We start from the raw sequence: 19,241 nt of genomic DNA, 5'->3' as shown, positions 1-19,241 counted from the left end.
AGTAGTAGTTTCTAGGTTTTTAGCTACTCCCTAAGTTTATCTTAAGGGGGGTGTTAAGAGTACTTAGATATTTTCTAATTAACTCTGGTCTACTTAAGCTGAACTTTAGGCATCTAGTAATTAATTCTTTTATCAATTATTATGATGCAACCTAGGTTAGACCATTTTAAAGATTTTTATCTCCTTTATAAGGAAGATCTCCCATTGTAAACATTCATTAAGATTAATTCATTGTTGGTAATAAAAATCCATCTTTTTGCTCATCAAGAATGTCTCATCTATAGATCTAGCAATTCCTACCTCCATATCTTTTTGCTTCTATCTTTTGTAATAGGTGTTTGCATGTAGGTGATTCTTGAGAGTTGTGGGGTTGATCTTTCATCAACTCCAACAAATGAGCATTTTCTATTCTACCTAAATATGTGGAATATCAAATTCCCATTCCAACTCATATTTGACTTTTTTTTTTTTTTTTTGATAAAAGTTTTAGATCTGCTATCCTAAATACATGATTAACAATAGAGTAACACATTGCCTATATTCCTTTCAATATCCACATTTATCATCCTCTCAACTCTCATAATTCTTGAAGCTGATGGAAAGATAACAATCTAAATCTTACTATTGCCCTTCAAAGGTTTCATTTTGATTTCTCTGATGTGAACCCAAAATAGAGGGGCAAATAAACTAAAACTTAAAAAATAGAAAATAAATTAATTTTTCCAATTGACAGTTCCAAAATGATTATCACCAATTGCGGAAAGTTTTTGATGACAAAAAAACTTAGGTAAATTTCCTATTCTTACAATTTTGAAGATTTTCATGTTGAATTCAAAAAGGAAGCTATAGCAGTCAATGTACTCGGAACTGGAGTAGTTTGTCACAATTGACTACAATGAGCATTTTTTGATTTAATTTCAATTCAAATTCTAGTTTTCATTTTGTAGAATCAAATGAGTCTGGAAAAACAAATCCAAAATAACAAAATTCTAGAATAACAAATCTAGAACTTAAAATTCCAATTCCCAATTCCAATTCCAGTCTCCATTACAGATTATAGTGAAGTCAAAGAATAATAGGAAAGTTTTAAAGACTAGAATTATAGATTATAGTAAGCCTCTAAACTAATTTTCTACATGACTATGAATATAAATTATGTCTTCAAACTAAATGGAAGAATTGTGAAACTATGAAGTATTAGAATTAGCTAAAAATAGGATTCATCTGCCTCATACATTTGTCACAACGAAGAAAATATTGAACTCTAAGGGATCAAATTTGTAACTAACAAGCTTGATAAATAATTTATTTCTATCAAATTATAAGCATTATAATATAAAAGATATACTAGGAAAATCTTATTCCACTTCCTATTGCAACCTTGATAATCTCTTATCATAAATCCAACATGTAAATTATGTAGTTGTAAATTATGTATTATTAAGGCCACAATGCCATAGAGAAAATGGGTCTCTATATGCTGATAAATTAATTTTAAATTTGTGCTAGATTTTCTTAATATAAGTCTATTATCCTTCATGAATATCTTTTATTTAAGATTTTTAGAATATGGTGATTCCACTCTAGATGAAGAAATGTTGTGATTTATGATATAAATCAGAGATAAAATCTTTTTAAAATCTCAAGTATCTTCCTAGATAATATTAACAACTAATATTAATCTTAGATATCAATATTATAAAGTATTAAAATAACTCTTAGCATACTATATGCTCTATTTTATCTTAATTATGATATTTGTCACTTAAAACTTCTTTTTTTGAATTATACATTCTATTTGGAGATTATATTGAAAGTTATATATCATTATAAAATATAGAGCTAGCTTTAACATAGTTAAGTCAATTTCACTGATCCTTTTAAATTCAAGTTTAATATCATGTTTCTGAAGAACATTATAAATATTTATTCAAAGCTTCTAACAAAGATCTTAGCCAAATGATGAGTTATTATAGGACACAAAAAATAAGAGTGGCTGGCAAGCATAAGAAATACTACTCCAAATGAATGGAAAATATTGTAAAGTTATGTATTGTATTTCTCCATCTTGTAAAGATGGAATTCTTTCTAAAACCCTCAACATAAGAGGGATATGCAAATTTCACTACTAAATTAAATGTAACCCTTTAAAGAGGATTACAATTGATGTACAAAGAGGGTATACCTTCTCAAGATTCCCCAAACAAGTTGTACTTAATAGGAAGCAATGTCCTGGGCTACACCATGCATTTTCTTCTATACTCTTTTTCCTCTAGTGCAAGTGCACTTTGATCAAGGTAAAGAATATAAAACTAAAATTCAATATTAATAAAATATAGGAAAAGTACCTTTTATTGAGCAATATATATACATATACATATATATGTATACATACATATATGTATATGTATATATACATATAGATAAATGTATATGTATATTTATAAATACATATACATACATACATACATACATACATACATACATACATACATACATATATATATATATATATATATATATATATATATATATACACACATATACATATATATATACATACATACACACACACACACACACATACACACAAATATGTGTGTGTGTGTGTTCCCAAGAAACCCCAAAATAAGTGATATGGAGTGTGATCATCAAATCCTAAAATCTTTATTATGAGTAATAGATAAAATCTTTGAGAGTGCATAGATATATAGGAAAAATCTAAGTAGTGAGGTAACCATTTCTATTGCCAAGATCATGGATGAAAGATGTTGAATAGAGTTTTTCTAAGGTGTCAAAGCTATTCATTCCAAAATGTTCGGTATGTGGCCAATTTTTAATAACTCCATGTTGGTCTAGTTCTATTGTTTTGTTTATGATTGAGTATAGGAAATTTTATGTAAGGTTTATTTTTAGATTTCTTTCTAAGAATTTCTTAATTTTCTTTAAAAATAGAAGATGATGTGATCATTGTATTTTAAAGCTTAAAACATTCGCCAATTTCATTTTTTCCTCTTTATTTCCAATGTAATTTTCTTTTAATAAGAGGGTGGGGGTATAATGAGAAGATAGTAGGAGTATATGATGAGGATACTATGAGTGATGACACACATTCTAAACTAAAATGTTGACCAATAAAGTTAATGGAAATTTAATAGGTTTCATTTTTCCAATCAAGATGGATATTATCTCCTTAGCTCCCAAACATTTATTTATAAAATAGATTGTCTATTAGATAAGTGAATGTCTTCCATGTAATAATAGTATGTGATGGCAGACAAGTGGTTTCAAAATATGGGTAAAAGGCATGCTCATAAGCTAAAAGTGAACATATGGAGGAGTTGCATTTTAATTTTCACCCACTAAGGAACAAGTGAATTTTTAAATTAAAAAAATTGTACAATTTATCTTTTAAAAATTTACAATCTTATGAAATATCTAAGCTAAAATGTTTTGCTGTATAACAATTTAGATAAATAAATACAATTTAAGAAAATTATTGAGTAGCTTATTATATAAGGTCTTAAATTATTTAAAATAGGATGATAAGTTATATTTTCAATATCATACATTACATTGAATAGGTTCTAATAGGATTAGAGTGACTAGATCTTTTATATCTTTATTAGAATTGGTGAAGCCATCTCTCTACTTGTAAAGGAGTTGGTAACTTCTTTCAATATTATAAGCATGGTCCTTGCTAATAGTTGGAACATTGTCAGGCTTCAAATACTCCTGATCTAATTCTTTGAGTCTTTTTTGGATGAGATCTGTAAGGTAATCCAATACTTCTTCTTCATTAGATCTAGGATGGTCTTTTATGTAACATGATATGCCTAAAACTAATTCTCCACGATTTTCCTTGGCCTTCAAAACCAATCATTAGAATTAGAATTAAATTTATTTAGACATATAATTAATTTATTTTATTTTACATGTATGTGCTTTTTAGAATGCATACACATTTAATATTGTGAATATAAAAACATTACATACATAAAGGTTCTTATGTCTCCTTTTAGTCTAAGGGATAAACATAAAAGTTCATTAAACCTTGATGGATAATCCATTTTTGGAAGGATGTTATATAGAAGGACATCTAATATTAATGGAGGTTGCAACATGGTTACATGATACCCTAAACTTGGTGCACCATTTTCTAAATATTCTTCTAAACTTGGTATGTACCCATTAGAAAGCCACTTTGTTTCCATTGTGAGGCCAATCAAATAATGTTCCTAGTGCACAAGAAACAACAAGTTCAATTAAATTCAAGTGATTTTCTCTATGTAAATATTATATGTATGAGTTAAATCATAAAAAATATATTAAAAAAATCAAATTAAAATGTAAAATAAATTATGAATTTGCAAAAACTCTTTTCATAAAATATTGTATGTCTATCTATCTATCTATATCAATATCTATATCTATATATATCATATTCATTTTAAAATAAATCTAAAAAACTTAAAAGAAAATTAGAAGCTTCTTTCCAAGTTGTAATACCACTATAATATGAACTCTAATTATAATAAAATTAAATTAAGAAAATAACTTACCATTGGTTCAACCAACCAAATATATCAACATTTATGTTTGTACTACTAAATGTAAGAATCTATGTTCTTGTATATCTAGAGATACCAGGAAGGAGGGGGGTGAGAAAGAGACATGTGGGTACTTATACTATAATTTTAATTCAAACATGTGTTCAATAGAGAGAGGAGGGAGGAGAGGGTATAGAGAAATAAGGATATGATGGTGAGAGAGAGAGTTAGAGAGAGAGAGAGAGAGAGAGAGAGAGAGAGAGAGAGAGAGAGAGAGAGAGGGGGGGGAGGGATTAGGGAGCATATCTAGAAAGAAAAATATTTATAAATCTAACCATAATTCTAGTTATAACTTTAAAGTATAACCTAATTTGTAACACTATCCCTAACCCTAATCTCAACCTTAAACTCTAATTGTAAACTTTATCCTAACCTTCCCTATAACCCTAACTTTATTCATGTACTCTAATATGAACCCAAAAAGATATTTTTTCAAGAGAGAGAGATGTTATAAGTGGGGGTAGAGAGAGAGAGGGATATGATGGTGATACATGAGAGAGGGAAAAGAGTGTGAGAAAGAGAGAATGGTGAGATGAGAGAGGAGAGTGAGTGAGAGAGAGGATGATTAGGGAGAATATTTAGAGAGAGAGAGAAGGGATAAGGATGGGGAGAGAGAATTCTAAGCTTGTCATAATTATAATCATAACACTATTTATTTTACTTTAAGCAAAAGAATTAATCTAAGAGTAATTCTAATCCAAACCCTAATACTAACTATAACCATATCCATTTAACCGTAACTATAAGCCTAAAAATGATCCCGACTATAACCCCATCCATAGCCCTAACCATATCTATCTAACCATAATTGTAAGCCAAACATTGATCCTTACTATAACCCCATCCCTAACCCTAACCATATTCCTATTGCTAAGTCTAACTATAACCTTACTTTTAACCCTAAACCAAAACCTAACCCTAAATATAAATCCAACTACCATCATAATAATTATCTTATCGTATGTGTCACTTTAACCCTATTGCTCAACCTAAGTCTATCTATAACCCTAAACATATCTCTGATGCAACTAAAACACAATATAATTTGATACTAACCTTAAAATATATATAACTAATAATTGTAATTCAAACCCTAAACCTAACAACAACCATATCTATAACAGAGTTTAAAAAAATTTAAATTTAATTATTATCATTTATATTTCTTCAACAATGTTTTCCTTGGTGCATAATGAGTGCTACTAGCTTATATATAATATGCTAGGAGTAATCCTTCTCAAGACACCTATTTTTATAAAATCCCAAGGTTTATTTTTGTGTGTTAGGATTATATGAAAATAGGTGCTTTGAGAGGAATTACTCTTTACATGCACCCCCCCACACACACAAACACATGTATATATACATATGTATATACATGCACACACACACACACACACACATAACTTAGAAAAAATATTATTTCAAAACATAGAATTATTATTCTTTTCCAAAATGATAGAAATGACTATGATGTGATGTTCCACCATAACTTAGTATTTTTTTTGAGTTATCAATAAACTAGATTTCTAAAATCTTTTCCAAAGTGACTAAAATAGCAATGAAGTGAAGCTCGACTATAGTGGACTACTACTACAAAAAAATTACTCTAATTAATTTTATTATTATAAAAGATGTAGAAAAAGAGTGGAGTTATAAACAATGAAGGATATGAATGATAAGAAGGCTTGATAAGTTTATAGCCATTAGTAGTTACTATTAGTGTTACTCACAACATCCTATATCTATGTTTTTCAAATAGGTTTGGAGAAATATAACAATTTAGAAAAATCAGAGTAAACATGTGATAAGAAAACCTCTGAAGAAAACCCTATCTGTATTGCTTCATTTCTCACCATAGTTTTTATACATATAATAAAATCAACCACTTTAGTATAATATAATCATAGATGCCTTTCATGTGCATTTTTTCTATGAAATAATCACAATATGATAACGTGTCTAGACAAGATTCTTCAAATAGCACAAGATTTTGCATAGTTAAGCGTTTAGGCTAGAGTACTACTAGGATGGGTGACCTCCCTGAAAGTTCCTGTGCTTCACCTTGTGAGCATCACCTAGATCCACTGAGTGCTAAGTGTTCCATTTATTCTCATGAGAGATGGATTCATTTTGAATCGCTACTCATGAAACATGGTCATTGAGTTTGACTCAAAATCACACTATTAAATCCTGATAGAAATATCACAGATTTTGCACATGTTTTGTTAATATATCTTTGGGTACTCAATTAATAATTTCTAAATCCAATTCTTTAAATTTTTAGTTTATTTAAAAAACATTGTTTTGATTGATACTATAAAATTATATTTATATGCATCTTGTCAATGGTGGGTGAAGGTAGACTTCATCTCCATATTTCATAATAATAATGGAAGCCAAGGACACGCAGGCAAGATAGGTGATCTACCTTTAGTTAACGTAGGTAATCCTAATGGCATGTAATCTTATATTAAAGAGGTTTCATCTAATCAAAACTAAATGATTGATTGAATTAAATGTACTCGAAGTGTTGAAAGTTTGTCACAGAATTCATAGCTCTAGTTATAAAAGGCCATCAAAGGGTTCTCTAGTGGCATATTTAGAGATCTCTCAATGGCTCTTTTCTTTGTTTCCCCCTCTATTTTGAGCTCATACTTTAAATCTCCTCCCAACCCTAATGTTAAGCTTTTCAATAAAAGCATTCAAAGTTTAAGTAGGAGGAGGCTAATCAATCCCTACATTACTAAGGCTAACACAACCACTGTTGAAACTCAAATCAAGCGTACAGGCAACCTGTTGGAATATTTAATATGGTGGTTGTCTTGCACCTAGAGCCAAATGCCCACCTACCACCTGACGACTAGCAGAATAGATAGAAAACATGAATATGGTAGGTGAGGTTTTCAAATTTTGAAAAGAGGGGGAAAATGGAATGTGACAAAAGGAATGTTTATTCATTCATTCATTCAGATTATTGAGAGTTTGCAGATTAAGCAGATTAGAGAGAAGTTGTAGAGCTGAGTAGAGAAGGAAGAAGGAAAGAAGTTTGTGCCTGCAGTTGCACATGCTTCCCCTAGTCACTCTGTAAGTTTTTCATTGTTAGATTCATCCTGTTGAAGCAGTGATTGCTCCAGGCACCCTTGTATGCAGCCATTAGAGCTGTAAGTTTAAAGTTTTATCAGTTTAAAGTTTTAGAGTTATTTTAGGGTTTTCTGGTTGAAGCTGAATGCTCCTAGACTTGTAACAGTTTGAATCAGAGTTGAATAGAAAGCAAGCAAGCATACTTGAATCTATTGATCTTCACTTGTATGTTGTATTTGAGAAATTTGTTTGAAAGCTTAAAGTTTTGGCTCTCTAGTTTTAATGGTGAATGCATTCACATTGGAATTTTCTAAGTTATAAACTTTAGTTGGAGCCGAGCTCACTTAGCATCTATTGTTGCCGAGCATTTCTTTTGGAGCTGAGCATACTTGACATCTATTGCCGCTGACATTTCAAGTGTCAAGCTCCTCTTTGTGCTGAGTTCACTCAGCACCTATTGCCTGTCACTCGGCACCATCAAGTGCCGAGAAACCTACCACTCGGCACCATCAAGTGCTAAGTAAAACTGGGACTCGACACCTTCATGTGCCGAGCACTTTTGCAAGTGCCGAGTAAACATTTTTTGAGTCAGGGTTGTGAGTTTGAGATTTAAATTTTTTAATTTATATTTCTCACACATGGTATTAGAGCTTTGAGGCCCCACATCCACAACAAGTTAGGGCAGCTATTTTCATTGGATATTTGACATGGTAGGAGATGCACGAAAGATATGGCAGCAGCCACCATCATTTAATGGACAGAATTATGATACATTTGCAAAGAAGATGAAAACCATAATGGTTGCAAATGATTTGTGGGAGTTTGTGGTTAATGGATTCAATGATGTGACTGATCCAACTCAGTATGCTGCCCTCACAAATGCACAGAAGACTCATTTGAAAGAGTCAAGGAGGAAAGATGCAAAGGCATTAAGTCTTATTGAAGCAGCAATGACAGAGACTATATTCCCTAAGATTGCAGCAGCAAATTATGTAAAGCAAGCATGGGATATCCTTGAGACAAAATTCAAGGGGATTGATAAAGTTCGCACTGTAAAGCTACAAAATATAAGGCGGGAGTTTGAGAACCTTCAGATGAAGGAGAATGAATCAATTGTAGACTTTAGTTCAAGGACCTCCAATGTAATTAATCAATTGAAGTCAAATGGAGAAGACTATCAAGAGTAGAGGATAGTGGAAAAGATATTGAGGATTTTACCTCGTAAATATGACCATTTGGTGATGACCATGGAAGAGGCAAAAGACCTCACTATTTTGACAATGGATGAGTTGATGGGTTCTCTTCAAACCCATGAGCATAGGATCAACAGATCTACATCTTCTACTCCCCAAGAGCAAGCATTCAAGGCTCAGAAAAATCCAAGAGGAAAGGAGAGAGGAAGAAATGGCTCAGGAAGAAACTCCAGAGGTAGAGGTCGAGGAAATGAAGGACAAAGAAATGCTACAGCAAAAAGCTCAGGAAGAGCAGATAGAGCAAGTAGCTCACAAAATACTTCAAGAGGAGGTAAGAAAAAATACAACTCAAATAAGATTAATATAGAATGCTACTAATGTCATAAATATGGGCATTATGCCAATGAATTTTGGAAGAAGCAAAATGATCAGTCAGGACAAGCAAATGTGGTTGATGTGAACATGGGAAGTGGACCCATTGCTGCTGCCTTCATCATGTGTAATGTTGGTGAAGAAGGAAGCCTTGAGGTTTGGTACCTTGACAATGGATGTAGCAACCACATGAGTGGCAATGAAACCTTATTTTCATTCATTGACAAGAGTTTCAAATCAGCAATTAAGATGGGTAACAATGGAACCCTACCAGTTGTGGGCAAAGGCTCTATTATGGTCTGCACCAAGAAAGGTGAGAAAACGGAAATAAAAAATGTGTATTTCACCCTTGGTATGAAGCACAATTTGATGAGCATTGGTTAGCTCATTCAAAATGGATACAAAGTGCTGATGGAGAATGACACATGTGTCATTCATAAAAAAGATGGGAGCAAGAACCTACTTGTAGCAGTTCAAATGAAAAAGAATAGAATGTTTCCCTTGAGGATAGAGACATGTTTCTCATCTTGACTTTGTCCTGTACCTCACACACATCAACTCTAAGGAGTGTGATTGAAGACCCCTCACGGCTATGGCACCTCAAGTATGGTCATCTAGGCTATGTTGGTTTAAATTTATCGTCAAATAAAAGAATGGTAGAAGGTTTTCCACGTATAGGAAATTCTTGTGACAAGTGTGAAGCTTGTATTTTGGGTAAGAAACATAGGCTTCCCTTTAATTCTGGAAATTCTAGGAGGGCTAGATATCCATTAGAGTTAGTGCATACTGACCTTGTCGGTCCTATGCAAGTAACTTCCATTAGGGGGAGTACATATTTTATGACATTCATTGATGGTTTTGGTCATTGGACATGGGTGTATTTCTTAAAGAACAAATCTGAAGCATTTGATAAATTTGTAGAATTTAAGGCCCAGGCTGAAAGAGAATGTGGACATTATATCAAGGTCCTTAGATCAGATAGAGGAGGGGAGTATACCTCCAATTATTTTGCAAATTTTTGCAAGAAACATGGCATTAAGAAAGAGCTCACAGCCAACTATATACCACAACAAAATGGAGTGGCTGAAAGAAAGAACAGGACCATTGTTGAAATGGCAAGGAGCATGATGAAAGAGAAAGGTCTCCAAACTAAATTTTGGGGAGAGGCTATGGCAACATTAGTTTACCTAATTAATAGGTGTCCTACAAAGAAAGTTCATGACAGAATTCCAATGGAAGCATAGTCATGAATAAGATGGACAGTTGAACACCTAAGGGTGTTTGGATGTGTTGCATATGCACATGTGCCTAAAGAGAAAAGGTAGAAATTTGATGACAAAGGTGTGAAATGCATTTTCATAGGGTACAACCAAGAATCAAAGGCATACAGATTGTATGACCCATTGAACAACAAGATGATGCTTTGAAGAGATGTGGAATTTCTTGAAAATCAGTCTTGGTATGGACAAATTGATGAGTCACCAAGCACTTCAAGTAAAGTGCCAATTATGAGTGAAGAAGATGCTAATGAATAGCAAGAAAAAGGAGCAAATAGAAGAAAAGGCAAGCAAGTTCAGACATTGCCAAGCTCCTCTAAGCATGACCAAGTGTTAATGCCGAGTACTAGTGAAGACCAAGCTAGTCGGCAAAGCAACAACAATGAAGATTCTAATCCCACACTTTCCTCCCTATTACCAAGAAAGACCAAGAGTCTTAGGGAGATATACGAAGATGAAAGGTATGAAGATTATGATGAGAGTGTTAATTTTTCATTATTTTCTCATAGTGATCCAATATATTTTGAGGAAGCTATTAAGGAAAAGAAATGGTGTAATGCCATGGATGAGGAGATAGATTCCATAGAAAGGAATGAGACATGGGAGCTAACTGAATTGCCTCCAAAGAAGCATGTCATTGGAGTAAAATGGGTCTATAAGACCAAATGCAATGCTGAAGGCAAGATTGATAGTCATAAGGCAAGGTTGGTAGTCAAGGGCTACAAATAGTAGTATGATAGAGATTATGATGAGACCTATGCCCCCATTGCAAGAATGGAAACCATGCATGTTGTCATAGCAATTGCAGCCCAGCACAAGTGGAAGGTATTTCAAATGGATGTGAAGTCTACCTTCCTAAATGGTGTATTGAAGGAAGAAGTATATGTGGAGACACCACCTGGTTATGAAGTTGCAAGTGAAGAGAACAAAGTATATAGATTGAAGAGAGCTCTTTATGGGCTCAAGCAAGCTCCACGGGCATGGTACAATAGGATTGACTCATATTTGATGAGCAATGGCTTTAGCAAAAGCAATGGTGAGCCCACTCTTTACATCAAGGTAGTAGATGGTAATGTATTGATTGTTGTCTTATATGTAGATGATTTAATTTTTACTGGTAATGATAAGGCTCTAATTGGTGAGTTCAAAGAGGTCATGAAAAGTGAATTTGAAATGACAGACCTAGGTCTCCTGAAATTCTTTCTAGGCATAGAAGTAAAAAAAATGCATGATGGCATCTTCATCTCTCAAGAAAAGTATGTAGGGAAGATCTTGGAGAGATTAAAAATGCAGAATAGTAAGGCAGCCCCCACACCAACAACAATAGGTATAAAGTTGATTAAGCAAGACTCTAGCAAGAGAATGGATCCAACACTATACAAGAGTATGGTTGGAAGTCTAATGTATTTGACTGCAACTCGGCTAGACCTAATGCAAGTAGTAAGTTTGATTTCCAAATTTATGGAAACACCAAGGGATTCCCATTGGCAAGTGGGAAAGAGGATCTTAAGGTATGTAAAAGGTACCAAGGGATTTGGAATTTTATATACTGCAAATGATGATTTCAAGTTGGTTAGCTACACGGATAGTTATTGGGTTGGAAGCATAGATGATAGGAAGAGCACTTCCAGATACATGTTTCATATGGGATCAGGTGCAATTTCATGGGCATCCAAGAAGCAACCTATTGTTGCTCAATCTACAGTAGAGACTAAATACATTGCAGTAAATGTAGTAGCATGTCAAGCAATTTGGCTAAGGAGGATGTTGACAGAATTGAATGAAAGGCAAGAGGATGGAACAACAATTTATTGTGACAACATCTCATCAATTGCATTGTCCAAGAATCTAGTCTTCCATGGGAGAAGCAAGCATATTGAGATCAGATATCACTTCATCAGAGAGTTGGTGGAGAATGGGGATATACAAATGAATTTTTGCAAGTCTGAGCAATAGCTAGCAGATATTTTCACAAAGCCATTAGGCATTGGATCTTTTGTACACCTAAGAGAGTGTCTTGGTGTAGTTGATTTGGATCAGCTGTGATACTTGAGTGTTTGGCTTGGGACAAAGGGGGAGTGTTGGAATATTTAATATGGTGGTTGTCTTGCCCCTGGAGCCAAACACCCACCTAACACCTGACGACCAGCAGAACAGATAGAAAACATGAATACGATAGGTGAGGTTTTCAAATTTTGAAAAGAGGGGGAAAATGGAATGTGACAAAAGGAATTTTTATTCATTCATTCATTCAGATTATTGAGAGTTTCCAGATCAAGCAGATTAGAGAGAAGTTGCATAGCTGAGCAGAGAAGGAAGAAGGAAAGAAGTTTATGCCTACAGTTGCACGTGCTTCCCCTGGTCACTCTATAAGTTTGTCATTGTTAGATTTATCCTGTTGAAGTAGTGATTGCTCCAAGAACCCTTGCATGAAGCCACTAGAGCTGCAAGTTTAAAGTTTTATCAGTTCAAAGTTTTAGGGTTTTCTGGTGGAAGCCGAATACTCCCAGATTTGTACTAGTTTGAATCAGAGTTGAATAGAAAGAAAGCAAGCATATTTGAATCTATTGATCTTCTCTTGTATGTTGCATTTGAGAATTTTTTTTGAAAGCTTAAAGCTTTGGCTCTCTAGTTTTAATGGTGAATGCATTCACATTGAAATTTTCTAAGTTATAAACTTTAGTTGGAGCTGAGCTCAGTCGGCATCTATTGTTGCTGAGCATTTCTTTTGGAGTCGAGCATACTCAGCATCTATTGCCGCCGACCTTTCAAGTGTTGAGTTCCTCTTTGTGCCAAGTTCACTCGACACCTATTGCCTATCACTCGGCACCATCAAGTGCCGAGCAACTTGCCACTCGACACCATCAAGTGTCGAGTAAAATTGGCACTTGGCACCTTCATGTGTCAAGCACTTTTGCAAGTGTCGAGTAAACATTTTTTGAGTCAGGGTTGTGAGTTTGAGATTTAAATTTTTTTAATTTATATTTCTCACACAACCATCATTCCAACTTGTGGGACGATGAAGATCTTATTAAAACCATCCAAGAAAAAACATATGATGTACATAAGCTTCTTTCATTTCAAGTCAATTTTTTATATTCTTTTATTCCTTTTTGTAGTTTTCAAGATGATCATGTATAAAAATCCTACAGAATTCTCATTATGTGGAGCATGCTAAGAGGCTTACTGGAAAGATCAAGGACATGTTTAATCAAATTCCCATAGCAAAAAGTGGTAAATCTTGTGAAGAGAATGCTTTTGAGAGCCATGTAATGGTTGATAAAGTTCAACGTCTTGCAATAGATAGGCATTTCCAAAATGAAATAAAACAAGCACTTGATTATGTTTACAGGTTGGTTTACAAGGTTTAATTTTATTTTTTAATATTGTGTTCATAACTATCATTCAAAATAGTAGTTGGACTGTATATTTATTAATCATGTTTTTCAATAATTAAAATTTATCTTATATAAATAAAATCATTTGTTAGAAGATATTGGAGCGGTTCTAGAAATCTAAATATCATAGCCTTGGGACTTCAAGTTCTTCGCTTGAACAGATATCCTGTTTCTTCAGGTAATCAAAATTTGTATCTAAAAGTGTTAAATAGTTAAAATTGGCTTGTTTTTTGTAAGCTTTCTTTTTCCCTTAATGTGTGATATGTAAGGATGGCCTTTATACTCTTCTGATCTATATGTTTTTATAGTATTTTAGAATTATTTTTGGATTGAGATGGTAAGGAGATGGCCCTGAACAAGATACAACAATCACATTACAGCTCAAAAAAAGACAAGAGTTTAGGCCATTACAGGGGGAAGCCATCAAAACCATCAATAAATAAAATTAATCAAAAACAATACTGCAATATTATCAACTATATTTAACGTGAGTATCACTATTATCTAACTTCTTCTTTCAATCACCATTAAATATCATACACTAAGAAAAAGATTAATGTTAGAAAATTAAGTCAATTTGGATTATTTAACACTTTTATTTTAGGAATCAAACTTTAGTATGCAATATTTAAATGATCCACTTCAACCTTATTATAGAAATCTCATACTCCTAGTTGATTTTAATAAATTTTACCTCCTAACTTATTTGATCTAATGATAGACGTGTTAAGACACTTCAAAGGAAATGATGGGCAGTTCTTGACTCCATCAACTCAATCAGAGGAAGAGAAGATAAGAAGTATTATAAATCTTTACAGAGCTTCCTTAATTGCTTTCCCAGAGGAGAATATTATGGACGAAGCTAAGTCCTTTGCAACAACATATTTGAATGAAGCTTTATAGAAAGTTAATATCAGTTCACATCTTTCACGAGAGGTAATGTTGTCCAGAAGCTCTGGTTTTAACTCTCCTCATATTTTACAATTACATCTTTTATATTTGATTTCTAACCCCATATTTTAACATGTAGATAAAGTATAACCTTGAGTACGGTTGGCACACAAATCTACCCAGAGTCGAAGCAATGAATTACATGGACATATATGGTGTTAATAGACCTTGGACTGAGTAAATACATTGCTTATTTATTCTTTTACCTCTTATGATTATCTAGGGCTTATTTTATAGAAAGTTTGACCATGACCACCTAATTTGGATTTACAGGATGGCTGGTAATAAACAAGTTCTAAATCTGGCTAAACTAGATTTCAATATCATGCAGTCAGTCCATTGAAGAGAGCTTGAATCAATCTTAAAGTAAGTAAGGTTGATTATAATTAAGAGTGGATATGAGATAATGAGGAGATAACGGGCACTATCTATAGTACAACTTATATGCATCTTTTTGAGTATATTTCACTTGTATATAAAAGACTTAAGACTATTTAACACTTTGGGTACATATAAGGAATTATTAGTTCTTTGTCAAAGATAGCAAGACTATAGTAATCATTTGACCAAAAGTAATTTGTGAGCCTGTTGATCCATTACCTATAAAAAATAAAATAATATTATAATTTTAATGAAATAAATATGTACTGTTGTGATCATAAATTGAAAAAGAAGTATGTTCTATTTTTTTTAAAATCTTTTTTAAATTTATTTAATTATTAATTTTTTTACTTTAAACAAAATTTGACTTTTAATATTTGTATATTTATTTATACTATACAATATATGAGTATTTTAAAAATTATTTTATTTATTTTTGTAAGGCTAACTCTACCAAATTCAACCAATTGGTCACTTTTTCTTTTTCTTTTTTCTTTCTTTCATCACTCTCCTTAATGAGCAAGTATATGTTTCTATTGGGGAGGGATGAAACAATGTAGAATTTCCATAACTCATCTCTCCCTTTGAGCGATCAAATGTGTGCCCCCTTTCTCTTGTACTATGTTAAAAAATTGTATACACTTTACTTATATATTGTTTCATTTTCTTTTCAAAATTTTATAATTTTACACCTCTTCAAACAATATAAGCTTTATGGAGGAACTTTGGTGCATTGTGTCTCTTGTTTACTATTTTTTTTTGTGTTCAAAGAAACTTTTCTTTTTGTTCTCTCTTTTCTTCCAATTCTTTTCATACAAACTGTTGATAAGGAATTTAAATGCTTATAAATACTATTTTTATTTTTAAAAATAAAATTATGGGTTGTTTTTATGAGAAACTAAATATATATATATGTTTATATTGTGTTTAGATGGTGGAAGGATTTGGATTTGGATAAAGTGGACTTTTCTCGTCATCGTTGTGTAGAATACTTTGGTTTAGCATGTGCATATTGTATAGATGCTAAGTATTATGCTTATAGACATGATTTTGCAAAACTTTGTGCTCTTGCAACCATTGTGGATGATATCTATGACACTTATCGAACTATTGAGGAGATAACACTCTTCAACGAAGCTGTTAAGAAGTAAGTATTATATAAGAGAGGCTTACTGATTACACATTTTATTATTATTTTGAATGATAAAATTATTAATTGATTAAATTTATACTAGTCAATATTCTATATAATTGTGGTTTTTCATGTAATCGATAAATATTAAATTAATATTCCCTATTAAAGTTCTTACTTTATATTTTATAATATATATGTGTAATAGAGTGCATGCCACTATAACCACTAATTTATTGTATTTGCATGTTTTTCTCTAAGGTGGGATTCTTCACTTCCAAATAGTCTTCCTGAAAATATCAAAATAGCATATAAGGCATTTAACTTGGTAGTAAATGAAAGTGCACAAGAAGCAAATAAGACTCAAGGACGAGACATGCTCCCTTATGCAAGAAAAGTTGTATGAATTTAATTCTTCTTATTTCAAGACATATATCACTAACTTCATTCCTATACTGTCTATAATCTATAGAACTTAGTTTTTTCCCCTTACCAAGTACTTATAATATTTAAATGTCCTACTCTAGTCCCTACAATCAAATAGTATCTCGATATTGATTGATTTGCAAGTTATATTTAATTTAGCACAAACATATATGTTGGTTGATTTGATTGTTCAAATAAAGATTATTTTTTCCAACCCCCTTTTAATTTATGTTAAATTTAACTTACATTATTGTGATAGCTTAAGTTAGAATGTAGTTTTCATTTTTGTTTATAAGGTTAATCCCCAAAATTAAATAATATGTCAACTAAGATGCTTACAATTAGTACAACAAATATAAGATTTATTTTAACAAATGCTAGTCTTTTCTCAATTTAATTTTAGTATAATTAGAAATCACATTATAGTGGTACCACAACTTGGAAAGAAGCTTCTAATTTTCTTCTATGTTTTTATTAAATTTTTTGCATTGATTTTAAAATACAACACACACACACACACACACACATGAGAGAGAGAGAGAGAGAGAGAGAGAGAGAGAGAGAGAGAGAGAGAGAGAGAGAGAGAGAGAGAGAGAGAGAGAGAGAGAGAGAGAGAGATTATTTTATGATAGATTCAAAATATGTAGAGAGAGAGAGAGCGGGGGGGGTCAAAAAGTTAAATTTGATTTCTTTAACAACATTTATTTTTATGATTAAACTCATATGTATAATTTTTACATAGAGAAGATCACATGAAATTAAGTGAACATGTTATTTTTGTGTGCAGTGGGAACATTATTTGACAAGCATCACAATGGAAGTAGGGTGGCTTGCTAATGGGTACATACCAAGTTTAGAAGAATATTTAGAAAATGGTGCACCAAGTTTAGGGTATTGTGTAACAATGTTGCAACCTACATTAACATTAGATGCCCTTCTTTCAAATGACATCCTTCCTAGAATTGACTATCCATCAAGGTTTAATGAACTTTTATGTTTATCCCTTAGACTAAAAGGAGACACTAGAACCTTTAAGGTGTAATGTTATTATATTCACAATATTAAATGTGCATGTATATTAAAAAGTGTACATGTAAAAGTAATTAAATTAATTATATGTCTAAATGAATTTAGTTCTAACTCTATTGATTGGTTTTGAAGGCCGAGGTAAATCGTGGAGAATTAGTTTCAGCCATAACATGTTACATGAAAGACAATCCTGGATCTAACGAAGAAGAAGCATTGGATTACCTTAAAGATATCCTCAAGAAAAGACTCAAAGAATTAGAGTGGGAGTATTTGAAACCTGACAATGTTCCAACTATAAGCAAGGACCATGCTTATAATATTGAAAGAAGTTACCTACTCATTTATAAGGAGAGAGATGGCTTCACCATTTCTAATAAAGATATTAAAGATCTAGTCACTCAAATCCTATTCGAACCTATTGCAATGTAATATCTAATATTCAATATATAACTTTTCATCCTATTTTAAATATTTTAAGACTTTATATAATAAGTTGCTAGATATTTTTCTTAAATTATATTTAGTTATCTATATTGTTATAAAACAAAAAGTTTTAGCTTAGATATTTCATAAGATTGTAAATTTTCAAAAGGTAAATTGTACAAATTTTATTATTCAAAAATTTACTCATCCCTTAGTGGGTGAAAACTAATATGTAGCTCCTCAATATGTTCACTTTTAGCTTATGAGCATGTCTTTTACCCATATTTTGAAACCACTTGTGTGACATCACATATTGTTATTACAAGGAAGACATTCACTTATCTAAAATAGACAACCTATTTTCTAAATCAGTGGTTGGGATCTAAGGATATAACATCCATGTTGATTGGAAAAATACAACCTACTAATTTTCCATTAATTTTATTGTTCAACATTTTAGATTAAAATGTGTGTCACCACTCATACACTAGTACATTTGAGGTCAATTTTTGACCTTTAATTTTGACCAAGACCCTTTTATAGCTTGTTCAATTCTTTTCTTTTATGAGCCTGATTTGGTTGAAAGTTCGACCAAAATGCTCGATTTGGTCAAAATTTTTACCAAATCGGGCTCATAAACCAAATAGGGTTGTAGATCTATGGATTTGACCTATAACTTGTAGAGGGTTATGATCTTGCAGGAACCTGATTGTAAAGATGGTTCAAGGTAGAGGAAATGTGTATAATGTCATGTTGGATACATTAAGAAAAATTGCAGCCAAATTAAATGTTGTAGAGAAAACCTAGAGAAGAGGAGTGCATCTTGATGATGTGAGGGATGATAAAGAAACAACACCAAACCCTAATCCAAAGCCTAAAAAAGATCAAGATGAGTCAGGATTCTTGAGATTGTTGTCTAGGGAAAATTCAAAGCCTATTTTTGAAGTTGTTCCTTATGATGGAAA

The 19,241-nt window shown here is 32.2% G+C and overlaps 1 pseudogene; it reads left to right on the top strand.

Moving 5' to 3' along the window:
- Window positions 1–7,226: 7,226 nt before the first annotated feature.
- LOC149577151 (alpha pinene synthase, chloroplastic-like) lies at window positions 7,227–18,282 on the top strand (annotated as a pseudogene).
- Window positions 18,283–19,241: the final 959 nt, after the last annotated feature.

This window comes from Cupressus sempervirens, chromosome 1, assembly GCF_028749045.1.
Source record: "Cupressus sempervirens isolate cs-2001-9-10 chromosome 1, ASM2874904v1, whole genome shotgun sequence".
Taxonomy (NCBI): Eukaryota; Viridiplantae; Streptophyta; class Pinopsida; order Cupressales; family Cupressaceae; genus Cupressus; species Cupressus sempervirens.
This window is presented reverse-complemented; position numbering and strand designations above follow the sequence as displayed.